A 6,190-nucleotide genomic window follows, 5' to 3' on the forward strand; every position below is an offset into this window, starting at 1 on the left:
CTCAGTGGGCCAGGTGCAGTGGCTCATGCCTGTAATCCCAGCACTTTGGAATGCTGAGGCAGGTGGATCACCTGAGGTCAGGAGTTCAAGACCAGTCTGGCCAACATGGCGAAACCCTGTCTCTACTAAAAATACAAAAATTAGCTGGGCATGGTGCTGGGCACCTGTAATCCCAGCTACTTGGGAGGCTGAGGCAGGAGAATTGCTTGAACCTGGGAGGCAGAGGTTGCAGTGAGCGGAGATCATGCGCCATTGCACTCCAGCCGGGGCAACAGAGCAAGACTCTGTCTTGAAACAAAACAAAAGCAAAAACCTACTTGATGTAACTGCTATCAAAAGCCCAACAGGTTGACTCTGAATATGGATGCTACTGTTGCAAAGGAAGCCTGGTATAGGTCCCTGCTACCATTTCTCCTCCTCTGCTTCACTGACCTCCTCAAAAAACAAACAACAAATGTTCACTTCACTGTAGTTATACTGTGTGCATATACGTATAGTATATGTGTGCTAATTTTTCAGCAAATATTGATTTAGGCCTGATTCTGTGCCAGGCACTAGAGATGCAATGGTGCATGAAACAGACCTGATTATTGTCGTCCCGGTGCCCACAATCTAGTAGGTGTTATAGAATAGAGGACCGACCACATAGTGCTATAAGTGCCACAACAGGAATGACTGAAAGCTACAAAGTGTTGAGGGAACAAAGTCATTTTTTCTCATAGGATGGAATGTCTACTTGTCCCAAGCACTATTCTACATTCCAGAAAAAGAGACACTAAGTAAGAGTAAACTGGGATGCCTGTGTGAGGAGGCAACATTTGAGCAGGGTACTACTAGATGATGAGCAGGGTACTATACAATGAGCAGGATGGGGTGGAGGAAGGATATGGTATCCTCAACTCAGAATGAGAGGTAAAATAAGTCTTCCTAATGGCGGTGATGCTGAACTGAGACCTGAAGGATGAAGAGCAGTTAGCTAGGTAAAGGAAGCTGGGATGTGGTGGAGAAGTGCTCCAGGCAGAGGAAACAGGATATGCAAAAGCCCAGAAGAGAAGGAATAGAAAATACAAGAAATTTGTGACTAGAAAAGATGAGTGGGTTAATAGATTATTACTAGCTCTCCCTTTGTCTGGTAAAATTGTTTTACTTATATAAGAGCCAGTTTATTTTGTATACTTTGTTTTTTCTTTTAGTAGCCTTACTGATACACAAGTCCAAACATGTTTGGGCAGCTTCCTCACAGAACATGCCCAAAGGAACTCCTGCCATCTAATGGACAGAGAGAACATCGTGATTTGCAGAAAATTAGCATTACTACAGTGTTAGGCTCACAATATTTCAAATAACAGCAACTTTCCACTCAGTGGTTTAAAAGCCCTTATGTACTAAAACAGGTTAAGTAAGAAATATGTAAGAATATTCTCAGACAATGCTCCCCTGTATGGGGAGATGAAAGGAAACCGGGGAAAGAAAGGAAGGAGGGAAGGTTAACAATTAGGTACTTGTGTCAGCATTGTACTTAGTGAGCATACGCTCATTCCTCCAATCAATGAGGTAGGCAACATAAACCCCATTTCCAGATGAGGAAACTGCAGCTCACAATACAGGGAAAAGCTGGTCTTGACTGACTCCTTTATGTTATGCTGCTTCCCATCAGGATTTATTTCTGAATCAACAAATGGTAAGGAGGCATTAAAATGTTGCCCAGTTGTGACATCCATACATTTACATTTAAGACTTCAATGAAAGTGCTTAAGATCCCATTTCATTCTCAAAAGACATCGGAAGAATCTCTATTTCACTAAATAATATACACATCAGCTGGTGCCCAAAGCAGAGAGAGCCTCCAATAATTAGAATGGACATTTTTTTTTTCTTTTTTTTTTTGAGGCAGAGTCTCGCTCTGTCGCCCAGGCTGGAGTGCAGTGGTAGATCTGGGCTCACTACAGGCTCCACCTCCCGGGTTCACGCCATTCTCCTGCCTCAGCCTCCCGAGTAGCTGGGACTACAGGCGCCCGCCACCTCGCCTGGCTAATTTTTTGTATTTTTAGTAGAGACGGGGTTTCACTGTGTTAGCCAGGATGGTCTCCATCTCCTGACCTTGTGATCTGCCTGCCTCAGCCTCCCAAAGTGCTGGGATTACAGGCGTGAGCCACCACGCCTGGCCTAAGAATGGACATATTTTCAAAGCTAAAAAACTGGAATGCCTTTCTAACAATTTCATACTACTTCTAGTTGAGAGAGACATTCTTAAAAATGCAATTTGGATGCAGAAATATTGGCATTCTCAGAACACACTGAGTTTTTGGAATTGAAGCTGTTTCAGAAAAATCCAGATGCAGGCCGGGCGTGGTGGCTCAAGCCTGTAATCCCAGTACTTTGGGAGGCTGAGGCAGGCGGATCACAAGGTCCGGAGATCGAGACCATCCTAGTTAACACGGTGAAACCCCCGTCTCTACTAAAAATTCAAAAAACTAGCCGGGCAAGGTGGCGGGCGCCTGTAGTCCCAGCTACTCAGGAGGCTGAGGCAGGAGAATGGCCTAATCCCAGGAGGCGGAGCTTGCTGTCAACGGAGATCACGCCACTGCACTCCAGCCTGGGTGACAGAGCAAGACTCCTTCTCAAAAAAAAAAAAAGAAAAAAGAAAAATCCATATGAATAGGGTTCCACGTGTATGAAGATGAATCGCATTGGCAAAGCATAATCAAATGTGTATATTATGCTTTCCCACAGTATTTTATACATACAAGACCTTAAATTGATCTTTTAAATTGTTATGGTGCTTGGTACACAGTAGGAGCTAAAAACATGACTATAATAGAGAATTGTAAAATTTTTGCTTACCCACCTTATACAAGGTTGTAAAAAGTTGTTAGAGATTAAGTGTCCACCAGTTGTTCTGTCTTCACTGAGGTCAAAGCAATGGGAATGGAGCACCAGCAAATTGGAGTGGAGAGAAATTAGAGCTAAGATGGATGGGATGGGGGTTACAGGACTGAGAAGCCTTAGGACAGATGACCAAGGGAAAAACAGTATAATCCTTTAGATGTTTTAAGAACGACAGGAGCTGTCCTTAGAATGGGATTATTCTGGTGGAATTTGGAAAACCCCAGGTGTCAGATTCCTGGTCAACCCCCAAGTTTTGACTGAGTACCCGAGTTCTAAATACAGCAATGGAAAATGTGGGAGGATATATAGTAGTCTCTACTTTCAAGAAGCTTATAAACTGTGTATAGGGAATCAAAGAAATGATCATTTGGACTGATCAGGGAAGGCTTTGTAGAGGGAAGTGGGATTTCTGTTGGTCTAATAAGGAATATATTTCGGATATACAGATTGGAGGGAAAGGCACTCCAGGTAATGGCAATTACAAAATCCATAGGCCCCTTTGGGGCCACTCTGAATCTAAAGCATGGCATTAGAATCTTGGCTTCGTTTAAATTACATTTTATGGGGAAGTGGGGTGGTCTACTGTGAAGACATTATGTTAAGAGGAATCAGGCATTTCATTTTTCTTACCATTTGGTGTCACTCTCGATCAAATAAATTGTACTAAACTTAGGAAAATAGGCACCCTTGTTAAAAGTGGTTTTGGCTTTTGTCAAGAAAGCAAATTAATTTTTTAAACACAAAAGTGATCGTGTGAGGTTCCTTTTTATGATGAGTACACATGTGGTATGACCATTTCCCTATGGAGTTTCAAAATAAAAAATTAAAATGACAGAAAGGACACTCACAGAACACCAAGCATTCATTTCACAAACTGCGGGGAAAAGTGTATTTTAAAGATGCGTTGCTAATACTTGCCTAAAGATGACTTACACATACACAGTGTGACTGTTTTTTGCTTTTCTAAATCACAGCTTTGAGTGTAGACAGCGGCAACATGCCAGAAGAAATAAATTTCTACCGGGTAAAAAAGCATGAAGATGGGCGTCTAGGGAGATTTGGAGGTGGCTGGGTTCCCCTGGCCCTGCTCCTTTTTCTTAAGGACAGAGCTAAAATAACAACGTGAGGCTACAGATCATCTGTTTCTTATTTACTTTCTTGGTCTTGTCCTAGCTAAAGTCATTTCTAGATCATGTGCTACAGTCTTCAGAGAAGTTATGGAAGGAATTTACACAAAGGGCAAATACATAATTGAATACATGTATAAAAACACATCAATAGAATGTGGATAGAGAACATAGGCAGAAAATGATTAGAAGGAAATCAATGGATCTTTCATTTTCTGATTTGTACCACACCTGACAGTGTTCAATTTCTGCAGGATGTCAGAACCCCATTCCTTGATTCAACCTCTTGGTTACCTGCTGGAGTAACACTGGCATTCTCTAAATCTAGAACTAGAGGTGTATCTATGAAGTATTTATTCCCTATTTTCCTTCATATGTTAAGTTTTCTAGTGCTAAGCCTGTTTTCCTTAAAGAGTTGCTTCAGTAGGGTCTAAGATGGAATCAGCTAATGGCTAACACGTGATGTGTTAAATTCGGAAGAGTAATCTTGCACATGGTTTATGCTTAAATAGAAATGCTAAACCATTTACATCTGTTTTCTAGTCATCGTTCTTGCTTTATAAAAGCTATGCGTATGCTCTCCAAATGTTTTTATTTTGCCCATTTTGAACTCTTCCATATATTAATTTTTTAAAGCACTCAAAACAGAGATTGAGAACAATTGTGTCTTTTTAGTTCATTGTCTTCTACAGAGGAAAAAATCAGGTCAGAATAAACTCTTGAACTGTTGCAATTACTTTTGTTTTCCAAACTTAAGTTTTTAAATTTTCTTTTAATTTGCAATCACTTTCCTAAGATCATGCCTTTTTAGACAGCTAAAACATCATTGTTTACTAAATACTTGCCTTAGCACTGACCTCTGTAGTTACTTTGTTGAACACTGTGCTGTAACTTGACACAATTATTAACCACTTCTGATTACTTATCTGGTACATGTTTGATAATATCTACCTTTCAAGAAAGGGAGACAGTTCAGACACGTAATTTGACAAAATTAGGAAACAGCAACATCAGTTCTTCAAACACAGGAAAAAATCTGAACAGTTGACATTTCTGTCTGGTGTTAGATGGTGTTCTTTAAAGACCAGACAACATGCACAAATGTAGGCGGAAACAATACATCTGCTGATACTGGCAGACAGCATTACCCGCCAAATTTGGCCAGTTTGTTAAGATAAATAACTTTTCAGTGACGTACAGGGCTGAAATTACATAAACAACAGAAATTACTAAGACTTAAGCCTATGAGTTTTGTGGGTTTCAACATTTTATGCAATCAATATCCCGACATCTGTAACACTATTTTGTCCCTAAAATGCTGATGCCAGGAACAGTTAAGATGAACGTTTTACTTGATGACTTGTTTCATATCTTGAAATAAACTATGATTAATTCTTGGAATAACCATTATTGAACCACATTTTTATTTAGGTCATTAAGACAACTACAATCATCTCCTTATAAGGAAAAGTTTCATTAAAAATGCTAGAGCTTAGCCTGTTTCAAAAACCAATACTTGTAGCTTGTTATATTAATAGTTCTAAATGTCTAAGGCTTTTTAAGTGAAAATACCCTTAACAGTTTTACCGAGCCTGAGCAGTAGGAATTTTTAAAAACTGACAGAGAAAAATAGCTGATTAAGAGGAAATGGCATTAACTACCTTCTTAGTCCATCCCTAGAAATGACTATTTTGCCTGATTCAAATCTTTTAGAAACACTTCCCATTATTTAAAAATGGTCTTCAGAAGGCGTAAAAACCTAAAGAATATGCATATAGAAGCTCCCTGCCAATTCTGATTTAGCACATTGGGAGTATTTGTCCAAAATTGAGGCAATATTCTTCAGTGGGACTGAAATTCCCCGAGAACTAATTTGTAACACTAGGTATCTTTAAAAACACTAGCTCCCTTTTACTTCCCCCTCAGGATCAATCAAGTTCTTTGCCATTAATGGAAAGTTAAAACAACAGCCCTGAATTTTAAACTTTCTTAGAGAATGTCTCCCTATCTACCCTTTTGGTAAATTTTTCTTTCTCTTTAATTTCTGAATATGTGTTAACATGACTGTTTCATTAACATGCTACCTATTTGCTGAAGAAATATAATCATTCACCCATCTCAAAAGAAAAATATTCCCAGTGGTCAATTAAAAAAAAAAAAATGCTATTTTTCAA

This window comes from Trachypithecus francoisi, unplaced genomic scaffold, assembly GCF_009764315.1.
Source record: "Trachypithecus francoisi isolate TF-2019V2 unplaced genomic scaffold, Tfra_2.0 Lachesis_group5, whole genome shotgun sequence".
Classification (NCBI taxonomy): Eukaryota; Metazoa; Chordata; class Mammalia; order Primates; family Cercopithecidae; genus Trachypithecus; species Trachypithecus francoisi.